This window comes from Lissotriton vulgaris, chromosome 3_1 (genome assembly GCF_964263255.1).
Source record: "Lissotriton vulgaris chromosome 3_1, aLisVul1.2, whole genome shotgun sequence".
NCBI lineage: Eukaryota > Metazoa > Chordata > Amphibia > Caudata > Salamandridae > Lissotriton > Lissotriton vulgaris.
The window spans coordinates 1,470,370,747-1,470,392,344 of NC_141689.1; positions in this window are offsets into that span (position 1 = coordinate 1,470,370,747).

A 21,598-nucleotide genomic window follows, 5' to 3' on the forward strand; every position below is an offset into this window, starting at 1 on the left:
TTTTGGCTGCTTTGAATTAGCCATACAAAGGAAGTGGTGCCTTTAGCACTACTTACTTCCTTCTTGATTTGGCGAAGACTGCTATTGACACTGTGGAAGAAGCTGCTGTTGCTCTTGAGGGGAGGGCTGCTAAAAAAACAAAAACATGTCTAGTAGTTGGAGGATGATTATCCGCTAAAAAATTCAAGTACAGATCTTCAGGATAAGGTGGTAGAAGTTGCTTTAAATGAGCCAGAAACCAAAAAGCAGAAAGAGGATGTTGATGAGTATATGGACAATTTCCCCAAAAACAAATATGTGCAGGGGAATGTTTTTTCAAATATGCTGGTTCATGTTCTTGAGGTCCTTGGTTTTGATCCTAAAACCCTGGATGAAGATTGGTTTTATTCACAGTATAGTACATCTCTTGTGGATGATCTGCCTTTAGATTTCATCTATAAAGAGATCCTTGCTAAGGATTGGAAGGATGTTGATAAAGAATATTTTGAACAAACAGTATCTCTTTGCTCAATTTGAGAATCAATATCCCCAAATTCCAAAGGTGAACTCAATTTTGTCATGCATGACAACTTCCTCCTCCTTGACATCAAAGGAAGCAACCCTTTCTGATCGTATTGAGAAAAATGTAGAGGCTGTTCTAAAGAAAGTTTACACAACTTCTAATTTTGGAATGCGGGCCAGTACTTACTCAGTTTATGCCTCCCAAGTTCTCATTAAGGTGCTTGAAAAACTGTTTGTTCAGAAGCAGGGTGATCCAACTCCTGTGTTGGCTCAGATGAAGATATTGTCTCAGTTCCTATCAGAGGAACACGTTAAGTCCATCATCCTCCGTATCCAACAGGGCCATGTTTTGGCAAATGTGGATTTGGAGAATGCACATTTCCACATCCCAATCCACTCCAGCAGCCAAGGATTTCTGAGATTTGCAGTTAAGAATGTTTATGTTCAATTCCAGTTTTTGCCTATTTGTTCTGTCTTCAGCTCCTCGGACGTTCACCGAGGCATTGGCTCCGGTGGTGGGTAATTTGCAGCTCCAAGAGTTTTCAATATTCCCATACCCTGATGATTGTCTAAGGTGTGCTGTCTGTTTTCCTAAGGCACTGACAGCAGTAAAAGTAACAATTGTCCAACTACAATAGTTGGAATTCAGACTGACCTATCTTTCTAACCTGGGTGTGGGACCTTTTTGTGTGGTGTTTTCACTGTTTTAAGTGTTTCACAAATACTTTACAGATTGCCTCTAAGTTAAGCTGGCAGCTCTGTGCGACGCTACCAGGGGGTTGAGCACATTTGGGGTGTGCTTGTGCCTTACCCTGACAAGGATTGAGTTTGCTGTTTGACCAGGGCTCAAATCACTGTCAACCACTAACCCAACTTCTTACACTGCATAACCAAAAATAGGAACAATTCATTAAGTCAGATTTATTGAAAGTTTTTGTTATCCTTCTTGTCAAATCTATTGCATATCCAGGAGAAGGAATGGGAGTTGTGAATGTGTAATTAAAGGCTTTTTGATGATTGGCCATAATCTAATTTAGATAGTGCAGCATGTCTACAGGATTACCTCTGTTATTGGTGTATTACCTGTAAAAGATTCCTCCCCTCACAGCCTGAATGGGGAGGCAAGCATTCCACATAAAGGCAATCACTAGACCTTATGGGCCTCATTTATGAGGCTGTGCGTCACTTTTACACAGCCGGTGCGTCACTTTTTCTGACGCACCAGTGGCGTACAAAATGCACCCTGTTGCGCCATATTTACAAAGTGACGCATCTAGGCAGATGCGTCACTTTGTAAACCTTTGAGCCACATTATACCTGTGCCAGGTATAATGTATGCAAGGGGGGCGTATTGACGCAAGAAAGGATCGTAGAAGTGACGTAGTGAAATCTATGAGATTTCACTGCATCACTTCTAGGGCGCAAATGCGTCAATATCTTATGCCTGCCTCACAGCAGGCGTAAGACTGACGCAGGCCCTTTCACATGGGGCTTGCCCCATGTGAAAGGACACATTGCTGGAGTTGTGTCACTTTTGTGACACACTCCAGCAATGCGTCACTTTTGCGCTACACAGATACGTCAGAAATACTGACGTATCTGTAACTCCTTGCGACATGATACGTCATATTATAAATATGACGCATCAATCATGTTGCAAGGAGGGCGCACTGAGAAGTGACGCATCGCTGCTTTCACCCAGCGATGTGTCACTTCTCATAAATGAGGCCCCATGTTTTCAATTGAAGCAACAGCAATATAGGGAAAAAAATCAACCCGCAGAACAAGGTTAGTATGAAATGCAACAGACAAAACATCTATTTTTTGATATGTAAAACTCAGCTCTCTATGCCACACAAACAAAAGTAATGAACACAAAAATGGATGAAAATGATGGTTAGACATCATACAGTTAAATAAAATCCTCCAATAAATAGTCATATAATTTTCAAAAATTATATTGTTAATGATCTTTTGTATTCGAGTTAATAAGCACAGCTTAAATAATTTTGGCATCTGCATATCTGCTTACTCCTTCATTTGGAGTACATTTCACACCGTTTTGGATTTACAAAGTATTACAAGAATTTCCAAGGAAATCTAAGTTATACACAGAGCTTTAAGAGTACTCAACTGCACAGAATTTGATTTCCTCATGAGACAGTTGCACCTGCTGAAAACATCTGCAAGGGTACTTAAGACAAACGTCTGTATCACTTACTTTTCCTGTGTAGAAGCCCCTTCATTTACACCTCTCATTTTCTTCCTTGGTAAAGCACATGTGTACGTTTGAATTATTTTCAAGGGTGGAATCAACAAGAAATGGAATGAGCAGCCGGGAATTTACAGCAAATTGATCCTAAATGTCCACAAATCATGTTTTTTAAGGTTCAATAAGCAACAATATTTAGTAGTTTAATACCGAGATGCTATATTTTTGAAGGGGAAGTATGAGAACACCTAACGTTAATTTTATGAGCTTTTGTGCCTAATAAGGCGATACATGACTCCTGGGAAGTATGGCAGGTTGTTTCTTCATATCTTCCACTATCACAAATATCTGGGTTTTTTTCTAATTCAACTAGTCTAACTCTATCAATTTAGGCCCAGCTTTAAAAAACTATCATACAAAGCAGCGCAGTACCCAAAGTGATGTGCTTCGTTTCATGAGAGGGATAGAAGACATCACCATATCCACAAATATATAGCACTTTCTTCCTATGTCCCTAGCATTGGCTCAGAATTATGTTGCAGAGCACCACACGCACATCTTTGTGCCATGGTGCAAAGGTGTTAACATGAGTCTAACATAGGTTTTGACCTGAACGGGTATCTTTCTAGTAAAAAGAACTATACTCAGACTGACTTTACAACTTTTCCTACTTTGTATGTCTGCTAAACAGTGCAGCACACATGCACAGTTAAAAAAGGAAGGAGGAATATATGCATTTCTTCTTTTAAAGTCTGATTTCAAGTTGTATTAATGTTTGGTGCAAAACTTTGTCTACTTCTGTTAGTGGAAATGGTTTTACGTCAATAATCATGGGTGGTAGCACAGGAATGCCCTTGTACCACCCATGGAATGCCCCTTTGATGCAGATTAGTGGAAAGCAGCGCTTCACAATGGTTTGTGTTATTTTTTCTTACAAACCGACACAAATGACATAGGCTCGCCTACTCACAGGAGACTTACATATGGTGGTGGAGTTGGGCCTGAACTTGGGTTGCGGCGCGGGTCTCGCTAACCTCATGGCTGGGTCAGGGCGGATTTAGTTGGTTGTGGTGTGGCACAAAAAGTCACTAGAGTGTTTCCAAGGCTGTTCCACCAATGCAGTCAGACTGGGATCTTTATAAGGTGCTGTGATGCAGTGGGTGGGTCCCTTTTCTGCACGTCACTGTGGACACAGCAGGAGAAAGTCTCCTCGCCACTCCCCCACCCGTCTTTCCGGCAATGACGTGCTCTGCTGCTGTGGCTATGCAGCCACAGCCTTCGGCAGTGATTGGTGCCCATGGGCAGCTGCACAGGTAGAGAGCTTGTTTTCTCACCTGGCCCAAGTTATGTGCTAGGTTACATTCGGTTGCGGCTCCGCTGAGTGTGTGAGAGCTGTGGAGATGAGATGAGGGTCTTGGGCTCCCCTCTGTTCCAGAATGTGCTTAAGAGTTTTGCTTTCCTACGCGGTAGGATCAGAGCTGAGGTGGGGGTGGGTTAGTGTGATGGACCACGAGTGACTTTGTTTTGTTCCATCATGAGTAAAAAAAGTCAAGTATCGTTTGTGCGTCCCGCTGAACCAGCCTTCCTGACAAAATTCAAGAAAGATGTGGGGTTTAAAGAGTGAGTCAGCAGTGAGGGGGCAGCAGAGCACTGGCGCTACATGGATGGACCCCCCTTACCGGGCTCTCCCTCCCACACCTGTGCCATGCCCGGGCACTTCAGCCTGCAGCAGACTCTGCCCCTTTGGGAAGCTCCACCGGATGCCAGCAACAGCCGCGTCTCCCCACGCCGTCCCTGTCTAGCCTCGACCGCTGTGTGATGCGCCCAAAGCCCGGACCATGCAGCCCCGGGGCGGATCACAGCACTGAGCTTGGCGCTCAGCCTGGTCTCATCGGCGCTGTTCATCACCACCATCTTCAGCGACCACTGGTACCAGATGCACACCCGGCGGCACCGCGAGATCTGCGATAGACACTAGCAGCCAGGGTGCCGCAGAGCCACCCCTGGAGCAGCGTCAGCGGGTCATGCCGCTTTACCAACTGTGCGACGCACCACCCGGCTGCCTGGGCTTCCTCTCCCTGGCACCGGCCGGCAGTGTGCGCAAGCCCGAGGAGCTACTGGAAGACTGGTGGGCCATGCAGGGGCTGGGCGTGCTGGAAGCCCCGCACTGCAGCCGACCGCTCTTCTCCACCCACGCGGGGCTCTGGAGGAAGTGCTACCGCACCAGCGTCAATCCGGACATCGACAACCTCATCGGCAAGGGTAAGGAGGGGCGTCGCACTGATGCGCAGTCTAGAGGTGCAGCATGTTCGGACACTAACCTGTCACCAGAAGATGGCACAACGTGCATACTGGGTCCTGCGATTTAACCCTGGACATGTCTACCCTCCAGTCCCGACCTATATTGCTTCACGCACTGCAGCCCCTTTCGGAAGAAATCCACCCGAGGCCCCCAGAGAACACTCTTCATCAGAGCGGCCTGTCCCTCCACGGACTCTCATGGACCTCTTTACTTTTGCTTTTATCCTGGCCGCCATTTTGCTGCTGTTCTTGGCTGCTTTTCTCTGCACCCAGACCCGCTGTTGTGAATGTATCTAGGACCCTAATTAGATATTCCCGATTTATGCCCTGATGTGGTTATAACAAATCATATCCTTATAAAGGCATAAGAATCATATCCATATTAAGTCATAGCCCATGCAGTCCAAGTACGGCAAGGCTACTCCCATAGACTCCTAGAAAGTACAACGCGTTCTTAAACAAACCAAGCCTCCAGCAGACCGGGAATTTCCCCTGCTTCCTTTTTTATTTGTCCTAGAACTCCTGAGAGTTCTGAAAGAACTGCCAGTTCTTAGTGATGTTTTATGTCCAACCTTACGTCAAACTCGGCACCTTCCAGGTATAAATATACCAACATCTGCCTTAAGCAATACACGGTGGTTTGGAGCAGATTGGCTATCTACTTGCCCGACGCCCTGCTGATGCGAGTGCCGAAGGAAGCCGACCCTCCTTGCTGACGTACTGAGAGAGACGCTGTCTTTTCTCCAGCCAAGAAACCCAGCTCCAGTGTTTTCCGGTCACCCTTGCGGGTTTCTGGGAGATCGAGTCCTGAGAGAGAGATACAAGACCTCCTTCATTCTATACCTGAGGTACGGAGCTGATTAGACCCATAGAGAATTCTTGATCGCAATTCTTGGCAAAAAACTGTAACTCATCTACTCCTTCCCACGTACTAGGCTTAGGTTAGGTACACTGGGGTAGGCGTATCTTAGAAACACCAGTTGAGTAAGTTTAGTCATTATTGTATCATTGTATGTATTTTATCCATTTTAAAGTATCTTATGGCTTAGAAACCATATAAATGCTTTTACAGTATTATTTCATAATACTCCTTTTACTGTACGCACTTTACTTTATGACAAGTATTGCAATTGTGGCAATTCATTTCTCTTGCATGAGAAAGAGGCTGCTCAATAAATATCCCTTTTATTGAAAACGCCCGTCTCTCTATTTCTCTGCATCTCTGGTGAAACGAAGCATGCACGATTGACTGAGTAAAATAGCTATCTATTGTTTCCGCGACTCTAGAGATATATTCCTTATTGCAGGAAGAACAAAGTTGTCATGTGATATGGTTGTCAGAAGCTAATCCCTTCTTGTCTATTCAGGTAAGCTAAACACCTTCTTGTTTACTCGAGAAAGTTTCTAGTGACCTCTGAGCTAGCTGGCACACATAATTAAGTCTAACATATTCAATAGAGACCTAGTCGACCTCAGTCCTACGTCTACACTATCGTTTATGTTATTCCAATGCACAGAGCCTATTGGGAATATAGGAACTTCACTACATGGCGCCCAAAGTTTGGTAAGGCGATAATTTAACGCTAGATACTAGAGTAACTCAGTTGTGCTTTTCACACAGACCCCTTTTCCCGTAAAAACTCCAATAGACGTCTGGAGTGGGTAAAAGGTTAATATTCGCCAGAACTTAGTAGGAAGAGATTCCTATGTAATAGTTTTTGGTTTAGTCAACGTTGAAAGATACAGTGTTCCAAAATATTGTGCACCTAATCTTTGTTTCCTTGAAACTTGATCTGCAAACTTTGAGTCAGTAAAATGTCAGAAAGTGACGACGAAAGGGAGAGAGCTAGACTAGCAGCTCAACTTTTGACGGACGACACAAGTCTCCAGCAAGATCCACCGGATGCAATTGATGGAGCAAGGTAAAGAACAAGATTGTGTTCAAACTTGTGAAATTGATTTCCAATAATGATAATTCAATTAATAAGCATGTGGTGACATTATTAATCAACTTAGTTTAAGGATACATACATCATTACATGGGGAAAAACGAATGTGCTTTTTGTTGCATACGCAAAGAAAAATAATAAACTAATCTTGTCTATTGTTTTTGTCAATATTAAATGCGGCAGTTGAATTAATGGCATGTGCTTATTTTATGTGCTTACGTTATGTATTTCTGTGATAAAAGCTCATGGAGTTCCTGCAGTTCGAAAAGGAGAAGTAATTATAATGCTGCATTTATGTGCTTTAGCTAGGTACCATAATTAACGGGATTAATTAGTAAAAGGTGGAGGGTAAAAGAATGGGTTTCAATTCTTTAATTAATTGATGTCTTGTGATTGTTTAATAATAGTTTCCAAAGTGAGGACTGAAGTTGGTTCAGAATGGCTGACAGAGCTGCAGACGTGAAACCTTGTCCAGAGCGGAGCATTTGCACATGCGCAGCAGTGAAGATTATTACTGCATTGTCTTTATGAATTGAAAGACAAGTTCTTTGGTTGCGGTGAACGTGCTCATGGAAAACTTAACTCAAGGACAGGATTTTGATTTGTCTGCCAAGGTTAGGAAGCGAATATTCAAAAGCTCGGAGAAAAGTATCTTTTTTGAGGAAGCCGAAATTGGGGAAATGTAAGACAATAGGGCTTACATGAAGCCTGGATTTGGTCAGAGTCGGAGATGACCTAATAAATTCTTAATCGTTGACTGACAAGGACAGCCAATGAAAAGCTCGGATTTCTCTGAAAGAATGTAAAATGTAGAAAGTTTACCTAGAGAGAAAGGTATAAAGTCTGACACTATTAGCAAGGAAAAAACTCTTACTTTCCGAATACTGAGTGTCGTGTGACATGCTGATGGACCTTTGGCACATGTAAGGACAGCAGACTTTAAATGATTTTTCTATTTTAGGTGAAGTAAGAAATAGACAGGTAAATAGATTTAGGGAATGGGAACTGTTATTTTGCTAATATTTCATGGTTCTGAGCTTGCTTTTGAATGTCAGTTTTAATTCATTACCTTATTAAAATGCTGCTTTCTTAATTACTTATGAAATAAAGAATTAAAACCGTTAAATGCTTTCTCTTTATGAAAAATAAAGCTAATAAAAATAGATTTGAAGAAGACAAGCTGGTATTGTTTATTCATGGTCTAGTTACCATTAGTTGGTTCAATCGCCTAAGTGGTCTGATTAATGAGTATTAAATATTTAAAACCATGTTTGATAAAAATGATAAACTACAGTTTTATAAATAGTGTAAATAATTTGTGAATAGTTTATTAATCATACCACTAGATTCAGTTGCTCAAAATTGTCTCATTGGTTTATGGGCCTTTATATGTGTTTCATGATTAATGGTGAGTAATGAGATGTTAGGTAGTGTTTGATAGGACAGTTTTTCAATCGGAACGCTGGATCAGTTACTTGGTAGCAGAGGTACGGTTACTATGGTAACTAGCATGTTACATGGTAATTACATAGGATTGATGTCTAAAACATGTTAATGTTAAGTTTGTTTAGTTGCTATATGTAGTTGAAAGGTTTTTTCCAGCAATGTGAAAATTCCTGGTTTTTGTGCCGGCATGAGAAGTGTGACAGGTGAAGTTACACAGTGCATTTGTTCTGTTTCAAAATAGTGGTATCGTAGTATATCACTAATGTTGTGGTTGCACAGCACAAATTTAGGGATTTTAGGTCTGAAAGGTAGAATGTATAGTGAGGATTGTCTATGAAATCGTAACTTTTGAGTACAGGGACTTATGTCCTGCTTTAAAACTCACTGTGAAAAGAGTAGTAGAATTTATCTAAGCTTGAGTGAAGGGTAAGGAAGCGTTATCTATCTTACTGACGGGTGAGGATTTCTATTGGTGGGTTAAAGTCCTACAGAAGATTTATGTATGTAAGGTTAGGGATTTTTTCCGTATGAATGTGTGTAAATGAATTTGTAATATACGATCGAGTAAAACTCTACATTGACTCTAAGGAGGTATAAAATATCTCTGTATGTGCTTTTAGAGAGAAACAAGTTCGTTATTACCTGCTAGAGGGTAAAGTAGCCTTACTTTATCAACGAATTTATATATTCTGTGAAAATAGCGTCGTCTATTTCACGCAAAAAGAATACTTGAATGTTTGAGAAAGCTATCACTTTATTTTAGCGAAACATACAAATGGTTTGTTTTTGTGGAGTTATTAACTGGATTCAATTGAAAGTTTTGTAAATATGGCGCTGTGAAAAATTTGTAAAGGAGGGGTCAGTTTAAGGAGTGAGAGACAGAGAAGCTGCAGCGGTAGCATATGTCACTAGTGTAACGCTGTGATTGCCTAACATATGTCACAGTATTCGCGCAGCTGATTGGCTTATTCTGAAAAAACGTAATTCTATTGGTTGAGCAAAACAGTGACGAAGCTTAATCCGATTGGTTCTTTGGTAAGTTTCGCGCGAGGATTGGTTGGTGTTACGGAATAACAAGGAAGTTTTTATGATCTTTCCCTTACTTCAGAGGAAAGAGTTTAAAAACATGAATTACTATTTTATGAAAGAGAAAAAGAAGCTTTCATGGTTTCAGAAATTGAAAAATAAATTTAAACCTGATAAAGAAATTTCAACGCGAGGCAGAAGATTAATTCATAAGTACAAAACACCTGCAGCATATATGCTGGGTGAATATGGTTATCATACCTGTCTTTGGATTGAGAATTGGATGAAATATACTGAAAATGATGGTGTATTAGCATGGCCGGAAGATGGATCATTTAACATAGCGGTTTTGAAAAATTTAAGAGAAAGACTGATGAAACTTGTACCAAGGCCTAGACCTACTCAATTTGAAGCTTTAGTTGAATGGGAAGATAAAATGCATGAATTAGAACGAGAATGCAGGGGAGTATCAAGGGGAACAAGATTAGGTCTTGACAGAGAAACACATCAGGATAGAATGCGTCGATGGAGAAGTGCAGACATGTGTGATGGCTTGTATCCAGTGAGATTAATTGAAGAAGTAACAGGACAAAATAGTACCAATAAGAAAAATAGAACTAGTGAAGAAAGTGATTCAGAAGATGCGGTATTAGAAGAAATTTATACTAAGAAACCACCACCTTATCAATCAGTTTGTTCATGGACTTCTCCAAGTGCCCCACAAAGAGAAATAATTAATGAGACATCCTCTGAAACAAATCCGAATAATAGAAAAACACCTGAAAGAGTAGAAACAGGTCATAGTTCAAATATATCAGGAGAAAATAGTAATTTTACTGAAACTCCAATTCAGAGAAATGAAACCCCAAGAAGTGGAATTAGAGCAGAAAGGTATGAGGGATTACCGGTATCAGATACTTCAGAATATATACGTTCTGCAAATGAATTAATACAGCAGTTAACTAAAAGCATGGAAGCAGTAGTAGTACCTGTAACGATTGGACCTTTTCTTCCAGTATTTGATCAAAAAGAAATTAGACATTCAGCTTTAACTGTTCCATTAAATTCAGAAATACAGAAAGTGACAGAAAAAATTTATTCAGATTTGTCTGAATTACATCGAGAGAAAATGATGATGCCTGACCTAACTTTTAATCAAAGTTTGTCATGTAAAACTCCAACTGGTTCAGATTCTTTCTCTGGATCTCCAGAAAAGAATTTGAATAAAATAGATTTAACGCAAACTCAAGAATGTAAATTACTTGATGTTGGAAAATTGAAAGCAGATTTAGAGGAATTAATAATTGGCACAATTGGAACTGACAGTTTGAAGGCATATCAGGATGATGAATTATTATTTATTTGCAAGAGCATAACATGAAAAATGAAAAACAAATATGATCAATTAGAAGATATGGCTTCTGAATTAGAAGTGGATTTAAGTAAGCAGAAAAATTTACAGAAAAATTATAGAGTGGATTTCTCTGAAAAAGACATTGATAATATGAATACCTCAGGAAGAATTACTCATATAAAAGATTTAATTGTGAGAAAAACGAGTTTAGCTTTTCCTGTCAAAAGTAGGAAATGAGTTTCCAATGAGAGAAATAGCTGGAGAAGGGTATGTACATGTCCCGTGGACAAGACAGGACATTTAGCTGTTCACAAATGATTTCCCTCGATTAAGAGAAAAACCTGTAGAATGGTATCGACAGGTAGAAAGATTTGTGAAAGTTTCAAAAGTTTTGTGGGTTGATCTCGATGGATTATTTGACATAGTTGTTCCATCAGATCTTTGGACAGAATGTAAAACTGCTATAGATTGGCCTAGAGAGGAACATGAACGAGATAAAGTAACAGGTGCTCCTTCCGCAGAGGTAATGAGGAAGTATGAACAGGTAATTGTGTTTCTGAAAAACAAAATTCCTCCAAAAGAAATAGATTGGGTTAAAATTGACAGAACAATCTAAGAATTGAAAGAATCAGTACATTCATTTTATGAAAGATTACTGCTGGTATTTAAACAATACAGTGGTTATGAACATTTAAGTGAGAAGGACATGAGCCATATTATATACAGATTTGTATATGGCTTAAGACCTGAAATTAGTGAAATGGTAAGAACTGGAATAGTTGGCTGGCAATCACACACAGTAGATGATATTTTGAGAAAAGCAAAATACTGTACTAATGAAATAGAAGCTAAACAAAAGAAGCTGAAAGAAAAAGCCATGTGGGCACAGGTAAAAGTGGCTGAGCAACAAATAGCAACCATAGGAAATAAGAATGTTGAACAGAATCAAAGGAAATTAAAGGTAATTATTATAAACCAAAATTGATGGGAAATATAGAAGAGTTAAAACAGAAACTCCCATGTTTTAATTGCGGCGAAATTGGACACAGAAAGCGCGAGTGTAAGAATCCGCCCAGAATTCATTTAAAAAATACATTATTAAATCCACAGATGCAGAATGAGATAAATGAGCAGCAACAGCTACAGCGATAGGTAGTGATTCAGCAAAGTCAGTTACCACAACCGCCACTTCCAAACTGTGTAAATGTGCAGAGATACAATACAGAAACAGGATTCAGCGGAGGTGAAAAGGTAAACAGATCATCGAGAGTGAATGTGTCAAATGTGTCTCAACAATATTGGTTGAAAGAAGATGGAGGGAGTGAATCTGAAGATTACTTCTGACGGTGCCTGAGAGAGGAGGAAGAGTGTGTGCTTGGAGCCACTCTTGAGGTAGATCAATTTGGTCCATTTGTAAATTGTAAAGTGAATGATGTAGAAATTACTTTCCTAGTGGATACAGGTGCTACCTGTTCTACTGTTAGATCAGTGGAAATAGAAAACCTTCCTCTCTCTGGGGACAAAATCCAAGTAGTAGGTATAGCTAATCAGCAAATAAAAAGAGATTTAACTGAACTAGTTGAAGTTGAAATAGGTAAATTTAAAGACATGCACAGGTTCGTAATTTGTGATAGCAGTCCTGTAAATCTATTAGGTAGGGATATTCTTTGTAAAATGAACTGTGCAATATATTGCTCACCGGATGGTATAGAGCTTCCAACTCCAGAAAAATATGGGCTTTACAAATTAACAATGTCAATGGTAGAGGCAGAAGAAAGCAAATTATTTCCTGTGTTTGATAAAAATAATTTACCTGAAGAATTAAAAGACACTGTAAATGTAAAAATTTGGGATTTTACTGGAGATGAAATGGGCCTGATGAAAAATGTAGATCCAGTACAAATAACAGTAAAACAAGGAGCAGATTATCCAAACATTCCGCAGTATAAAATGAAAGCAGAAGTGGTTGAAGGAGTACTTCCTGTAATAGACAAATTCATAAAATAAGCTGTTTTAAAAGAAATCGAGAGTAGCCAATGTAATTCACCAATTATGGGGATCAAAAAGCCAAATGGAACTTTCAGAATTGTTCAGGACCTGAGAAAAGTTAATAAAATTGTTGTTCCATGTTGCCCAATTGTACCAAATCCAGCGGTAATTCTATATCAGATTCCGCATGATGCAGAATGGTACACAATTATTGATTTATGTAATGCATTCTTTACTGTTCCATTACATCCAGAGATCCCCAAAAAATGTTTGCGTTCCGGTTCAAAGAGCGTATTCTAGCATGGTGTAGAATCCCTCAAGGGTACACAGAGAGTCCATCTATTTGTAATCAGTTGCTAAGGAAATCATTGGAAAATCTAGATTTACCTTGAAAATCTACGTTAGTGCAGTATATTGATGACCTCCTTGTAGCGGCAAAAACAAGAGATAATTGTGTAACAGATACCATTACTCTTTTAAATCATTTGGCAGATGAGGGACACAAAGTATCTCCTGCGAAATTACAGTTTTGCAAACAAGAAGTGAAATATCTTGGTCACAGAATTGCAAAAGGAATCAGACAAGTGACAACAGAAAGTATAAAAATGATTCAAGTAATGCAACCTCCAAAAACACAGAGACAAGTTAGAATGTTTCTAGGAATGGTAGGTTATTGCCGCCAATGGATTAGTGGATTTTCAGTAATCACAAAACCACTGCAGAGACTGACAAAAGCAGACATAAAAGACCCAATTAGACTAACAGAAACTGAATTAGAAGCTTTTGAACAGTTAAAGAGAAGTTTGTGTGAAGCTCCAGCATTGGGAATGTCTGATTATGAAAAGAAATTTGAGCTGTATTGCAGTGAAAGAGTAGGATGTTCATTATCACTTCTGATTCATAAACATGGAAGAATGAGAAAGCCAATAGCATATTTTTCAGCTGTTCTTGACCCTGTTACAAAAGCATTACCAGGTTGCTTAAAAGCAGTAGCTGCAACAAGTGTAAGTTTGGAAGAAAGTGAAGGAATAATTATGGGATTTCCTGTAAAAGTATATGTACCACACTCAGTTGAAATTCTTCTCACTAGAAGCAAAACACGGCATTTGACAAACAATAGGCTGACAAAATTTGAAAAGCTTATTCTTGGATCAGACAATGTTTCAATTGCAAGATGTGTGAATTTAAATCATTTTACATTATTACCTGACACATCTGAAACAGAAATCAGGGATGAGGTTGATCAGGAATGCCTGGATGTATTAGAATATTGCACAAAACTAAGGCAAGACATTAAAGATGTCCCGTTACCTGAATCAAATTATGTCTTATTTAATGATGGTTCATGCTTAAGAACAGATGAAGGTGTTCTGAGTGCAGCATATTCAGTGTACACGGTTGCAGGTGTGATTGAAGCTTCCTCTCTCAAAGGAATTCGTTCAGCTCAAGTAGCGGAATTCATTGCTTTGATTCATGCATGTGAATTGGGAAAAGAGCAAAAGATTACCATAGTGACTGATAGTCAATATGGTTCTGGTGTAGTCCATGACTATGGCCAGCTCTGGTCTCAAAGAGGTTATTTAACTTCTGCGGGATCACCAATAAGGAATGCTCAGCTAATCAAAAGATTAATTGATGGAATTCAGTTACCAGAAAACATTGCAGTAGTTAAATGCACAGCTCACAAGAAAGGAGAGGATTACATAACAAAAGGAAACTCATATGCTGACTCATTAGCAAAATTCTGTGCAAAACATAATGTGTCAGTTAATCAGAAAAAAGAAACTGAACATGTTTTGAACTCACTTATGCTAATATCTGTAGTTGAGACTTGGCAAGGAGTAAAAAAGTTGCAAGATGAAGCGAGTGATGAGAAGAAAGACACCTGGTTAAAAGCAGAATGCAGACAAAGAGAAGAGGATGAGGTTTGGGTTTACAAAGATGACAGAGTAGTGATGCCAGACATTATGATTTCTGACATGGCACGCATGTACCATGGTCCAGGACATATTGGAAGAGATTCTATGATCAGGTTATTCAGGCAAATATGGTGCAATCCAAAATTCAGAATAATTGCAGAATCCCTTTGCCAGAGATATCTTATCTGTCAGCAGATCAATCCAAACAGAAAAACTGTTGTGAGCATGGGAACCATAGGACGGGAGGGCCAGAATACAGCTTGATTTCATTGACATGCCACCTCATAACAAACTCAGATATGTCTTGGTGATAATCTGTTTGTTTTCAAGATGGGTTGAAGCATTCCCAACTCGTCACAATGATTCATTTACTGTTGCAAAATTGCTTTTGAGAGAAATCATAGCGAGGTATGGTTTCCAGTGACAGTTGAAACTGATCGCGGCACACATTTTGAAAACAGATTGCTAAAATTGATTTGTGAAGCACTGGATATAAAACAAAAATTACATTGTGCTTACAGACCAGAAGCATCAGGTGTTGTTGAGCAAGTGAATGGTACAATAAAAAACAGAATAGCTAAAATATGTTTAGCAACAGGATTGAAGTGGACAGATGCACTTCCACTTGTTTTGATGTCTTTGAGAAGCATTCCAGATAGAAAAACAGGATTGAGCCCCCACAAAATCTTAATGGGCAGGGTCATGATGAAAGCATTTGTTCCAGTTGATAAATTACTGAGCATAAATGACACTTTCAGAAGCGGTCGCTCCCTTCACTCCCAGCCATCACCTGGTATCGTTAGCTACGCTATTTATTGATCTGCTGTTCTAATCTGCTGGATCCTTTATTGCATAACGCTATAGCGCGATTTCCATTGTTGAACATTAGAAGTATTTTGTAGCGCTTTTAGGATTTTATAGCACCGTGCTCTGAATCGCGCTCTTCCAGCTGTAGCGCTATTTGTGCTGCGTTATTTGAATGTGCATTGCCTGCATTTTAAATCGATAATTGTCGCGCTTGTCAGACACATTGTCTCAGCCATTATTTCATCTCAGTGCCCCAGCCTATCTTTAGTTTCGTTTTTCGCTGCCATCTTACTTGTTGTTGTGCCTCAAAGCCCGTCCTCCACAGCCCGCCCCACCTCCCAGCTGACCCTCCCTCGCCCCTCCCCTCCCACTATCCACATATGACAGATGTTCCCGCGCGCATCGTTCAAGAGCAGCGATCGCGCCCCATGCGCACCGAAGGTGCGCCAAAGGTAAGCCCGTCTACGCCCGTCTGCGCCTGGACCGCGCCCAGCGCCAGACCCCCTGGTCCCCGCAAACCGATCTCATCCCGCATAACGTACGACACCGCCACCCTCCTAGCCCTTAACCCCGGACGCATATCACAATGCTACGAAGCTGCCCCAGGACGTACCCACGGCTCCTTCGCCTACCACTCCTGCAAGTTCACCTGCATCAAGACCCCCACCAAATCCACTAACTCCAAACACAGCTCCGACCCTAATCACCTTATGTGCATCCTGCTAAACACCCGCTCCATCCACAGACATGCCACAGAACTCTGGGACCTACTCGACACTACTTCACCGGACATCGCCTTCCTTACAGAAACCTGGATGAACGCCACTTCAGCACCCGACATCGCCATAGCCAACCCGTCGCTTACAAGATCATCCGAAAAGACCGCACCAACCAAACAGGAGGAGGCATCGCCATCGTCCATAAGAACACCATCCGAGTCACAACCAGCTCCGAGGATAACCTCGCGACCGCCGAACACCTTCATTTCCAGATCCACACCGACCCCAGGACCACGCTTAGAGGCACCCCCCTCTACAGACCACCAGGAACCCACACACAATTCAAGGAAGACATCACCGACTTCATAAGTCCACATGCCCTCGCCTCCGAGAACTACATTCTACTGGGAGACCTCAACTTCCACCTGGAAAAGAAAAATGACAACAACTCCTCCACCCTTCTGGACAACCTGGCCAATCTTGGTCTCAAACAACTTGTTGACACCCCCACCCATATAGCCGGTCATACGCTTGACCCAATCTTCACCACCAGTAAGCACATCTCCTTCGATCACACCACAGCTCTCCACTGGACGGACCAGAGCTGTGTTCACTTCAACTACAAAACCACCTCGACCCACAACCCCCCATAACCTATTCCTCGAGGAAACTGGAACAAAATCACCACCGAGCAACTCCTCACATCGCTCAATCAAAACCCACCCGCCCTCTCATCGGACCCAAACCAAGCGGCCACCAAACTCAAACAATGGATCACTCACAGCGCTGATGAACTAGCACCCTTGAAAAACCACCAAATCAAACGGGGTAGCAAAAAAGCCCCCTGTTCAACGAGGACCTTAAGAAATCCAAGAAACTATGCCCTACTCTCGAGAAAACATGGAGAAAAAACCCAACCTCTGACAACCTGACCACCTTCAAGACAGCTACCCGCAAACACCACCAACTGATCAGATCCACCAAGAAATCAGCATTCAAGGATCGACTCGACAACAACGCCCAAAACAGTAAGGAACTATTCAACATTGTCAAAGAATTTACCAACCCCACCGCAGCCTCAAACGACATCACTCCCTCCCAAGAACTTTGCGACTCCTTATCCTCTTTCTTCTATAACAAAATCGCCAACATACATAACAGCTTTGAGAGCATTTCCAAAGAACAGCCCACTCCAACCACCTCCGAACCTAAACCGCCCCCTAACATCCTTAATGCCTGGAACCCAATCACCACTGAAGACACCACCCGCCTAATGAACTCCATCCACTCAGGCTCGCCAACCAACCCCTGTCCCCACCACATCTTCAACAAAGCAGATTCCATCATCGCACCCCATCTCCGTGATGTCATCAACTGCTCCTTCAACTCCGCTACCTTCCCAGAAAGCTGGAAACACGCCGAACTCAATGTCCTCTTGAAGAAACCCACAGCGGACCCCTCCGAACTCAAGAACTACCGCCCCATATGCCTCCTCCCATTCCCTGCCAAAGTCATTGAGAAAGCCGTCAATAAACAGCTCGCCGCCTTCCTTGAATCCAACAACTCCCTCGACTCCTCACAGTCCGGATTTCGAGCCAAACACAGCAACATAGCCCTTTTGTATGTTTATTCTATGCAGCCTTGAGAAAGTCGCAGGAGCCACTACTTGTAAGCGACGAAACGCGTTGGCTGTGGTGCTGTTTGAAGAAAAATCAAAATTAAAAACAAGACAAGAAGCTGACCTGGAATTTAAATTTATTGACTTACTTGTGCTTTTGTGTCTAAAAAGTTACATATTTGGTCTGAATACGTTGTAATAAGCTGGCATAATTATGTGTGCTTGGGAGTTAGATAATTCTTGTGGTGAGGGACTTGTCTCTCGGTTTATGGAATTTATGTGGTTTTCCATACCTTTGAGCACCGTACAAATACATAACTATTGATATTGAGTGCGAATCTGAATCCTTAGTGCCAGATAACCTATAAGTAACCACGGTACTATCTGTTGTACTAATGTTTTTGTGTTTGTTTAATAATAATTTCCAAAGTGAGGCCTAAAGTTGGTTCAGAATGGCTGACAGAGCTGCAGACGTGAAACCTTGTCCAGAGCGGAGCATTTGCACATGCGCAGCAGTAAAGATTATTACTGCATTGTCTTTATGAATTGAAAGACAAGTTCTTTGGTTGCGGTGAATGTGCTCATGGAAAAGTTACTCAAGGACAGGATTTCGATCTGTCTGTCAAGGTTAGGAAGCGAATGTTCGAAAGCTCGGAGAAATGTATCTTTTTTGAGGAAGCCGAAATTGAGGAAATGTAAGACAATAGGGCTTATATGAAGCCTGGACTTGGTCAAGAGTCGGAGATGACCTAATAAATTCTTAATCATGGACTGACACAGGACAGCCAATGAAAAGCTCGGATTTCTGTGAAAGAATGTAAAATGTAGAAAGTTTAGCTAGAGAGAAAGGTATAAAGTCTGACACTATGAGCAAGGAAAAAACTCTTACTTTCCGATTCCTGAGTGTCGTGTGACATGCTGATGGACATTTAGCGCATGTAAAGACAGCAGAATTTAAATGATTTTTCTTTTTTAGGTGAAGCAAGAAATAGACAGGGAAATAGATTTAGGGAATGGGAACTGTTATTTTGCTAATATTTCATAGTTCAGAGCTTGCTTTTGAATGTCAGTTTTAATTCATTACCTTATTAAAATGTTGCTTTCTTAATTACTTATGAAATAAAGAATTACAACTGTTAAATGCTTTTTCTTTATGAAAAATAAAGCTAATAAAATTAGATTTAAAGAAGACAATCTGGTCTTGTTTATTCATGGTCTAGTTACCATCAGTTGGTTCAATCGCCTTAGTGATCTGATTAATGAGTATTAAATGTTTAAAACCATGGTTGATAAAAATGATAAACTGCAGTCTTATAAATAGAGTAAATAATTTGTGAATAGTTTAATAATCATACCACTTGATTCAGTTGCTCAAAATTGTCTAATTGGTTTATGGGCCTTTATATGTGTTTCATGATTAATGGTGAGTATTGAGGTTGTAGGTAGTGTTTGATGAGACAGTTTTTCAATCGGATCGCTGGATCACAATACTCATCCCGGTAAATGTAAGGAAAACCTTAACTATAAACCTTATAGAAAACAGAGTATTTTCAAGAGGTGGTACAGTCATATTTGTTGTCGAGGCACATGAATATCGGCAGACAGAGGTATTCTATTCATGGATAACTTTTCCAGCAGCAAATGCTGTAACACACAAGTTCCACTACTACAAAATAGGGGAACCTCCAGCAGAATACACCCCTTTCGAGGAAATTAAAATTCGACTAACTTACCAGGAGCATGAGCTCTGGTTTAATGGCGCCCTAAAACATCAATATCACATTACCAGGTTCGGTCCACTAGGTAGACCAGGAGCCACATGGCCGGTTCTAGCTAGCTATGCACCACATCCTGACATTGAAGAAATGTCAGACACAAAACTTTTAGTTCAACTAAAACAATTAATTAAAATACATAGACTATTGGTCCAATATGTCATGCGGATTTTAACAGTCCAACCTGCTGTAAAAATTCCACAGCACACCCCTCACCAGGGGAACACAAATAAAATTACATCACAGACTATTCAATCAGTCATTGGTAAAATACCCTCAAAACGGGAACAAATTCCGTTCTGGTTAGCTCAAAAAATTACTCAGATAGAGGCAGTATTTCCTGATACTAGCCCTCATGAAAAACACAGAATTCTGACAATCTGCCTGCCAATCGGGATTGCACCACATGTGGAGGACTGTGACACTTGGGGAACAGTCTTTGCTTCAATCTACACAAAAACACATGGTGTTCCGTCTATGGCGGTTATACCAGATGTACTAAGACACATTCAAAATGAATATGGTCCTGAACCTGCTTTAACTCTAGGTATGAAATTACTGAAAGACTTTAAGCAAGTTTCGGCTATACTACTAGCCAATATAAAAGGAGAAGCAGCATCCATGGCAATCCGCCAAAAACTAAAAGAAACAGATATAGCAGACCAACCTCTTGAACTTGCCAGAATAATTGAAAAATCCTATGAAGAATTAGGTAGAGACAGTTTAGGTGGTAAACCACTAAAACCACAACTAATAGAAAATCCTGAAAAAACTTTCAATAAAAATAATCTCAATTCTCAAAAGAAGAAGTGGGAGGGTAATAAGCAAACCACTCCCAGAGAAAAACATTTCCAGTCCAGAGGAAAGTCACCCCAACGGAGAGATAGGTCTCCAGGAGGGGGAGGCAAGTCTCCATAACGGGAACCCTCTGAAAAAAGATATAACCTTAGAAATAGGGAAAATTTGAGAAAACCTGACAGATATCAAGATATTGATACACGTCCCTCTCGATCTTTTCAGACTTCCTCACAGAAATCGGAAAGAAGAGTACGGTCAGAACATAAAGAAGAGCGCGTCAAGTCCAAACACAAAGAACCTGCTCATCAAAGTAAAAAATTTAAATTTCCCAAAAGAAGGTAGCCAGTATTAAAATAAAACATACCGAGGATCCTGAGGACACAACTCAAGAATGGAGAGTGGGCCCAAACAATGTTAGACAGCGCAGCAGAAGTGGCAATAGATTCTGATGAATCTTCTGGAGACAGTGGACACGAATGAATACATTCAAGTGGAAAGTGCAGACACCAGAGATAGCGTGCCCCATAAACTATAGGAAATAACATTACGTATAGAGGGAGATAAAACTAGGAAAATAAAAGGTCTCTTCTGGGAAAATCTATCTAAAGGTTATGATATCCTGCTAGCAGAAAAGGACTGGCCACCAGAGTTTGTCAGGGAGTGCCCACATGGCGAAGAAATGATTATGCGTGCCTTCTCAAATCACATTCCAATTCATAAAAAATACACATATGCAAGAAAATCGGCAGTGGCACAAGCTCCTGCATTATATAAAAATTATGTAGGATGGGATGAGGACTCTCCTCACCATAAAATTTAGTTAAAAACTCAACCAACTGCACAAAGGCAGTATCCTGATAAGCAAGAAGATAAAAAAACAAGTCAGGGAGATCTTAGATCAACTTGAATATCAGGGGGTGATTGAAACATGCACCTCACAAATGAACAATCCTTTGTTTCCTGTCTCCAAGCCAGACGATTCATATCGTCTAGTTTTGGACTACAGACACCTAAACTCTTGTTGCAAAACATTTGCAGTACAAAACTCACACAGTGCAGCACTAATGAATAATATTGTGAGCAAAAAATATAAAAAGACATTAGATATTTCACAGCCATTCCTATACCTGGTGGTATAGCATGGGACAATACTGATTACGAAATCTATGGCCCAGTTGAACTCT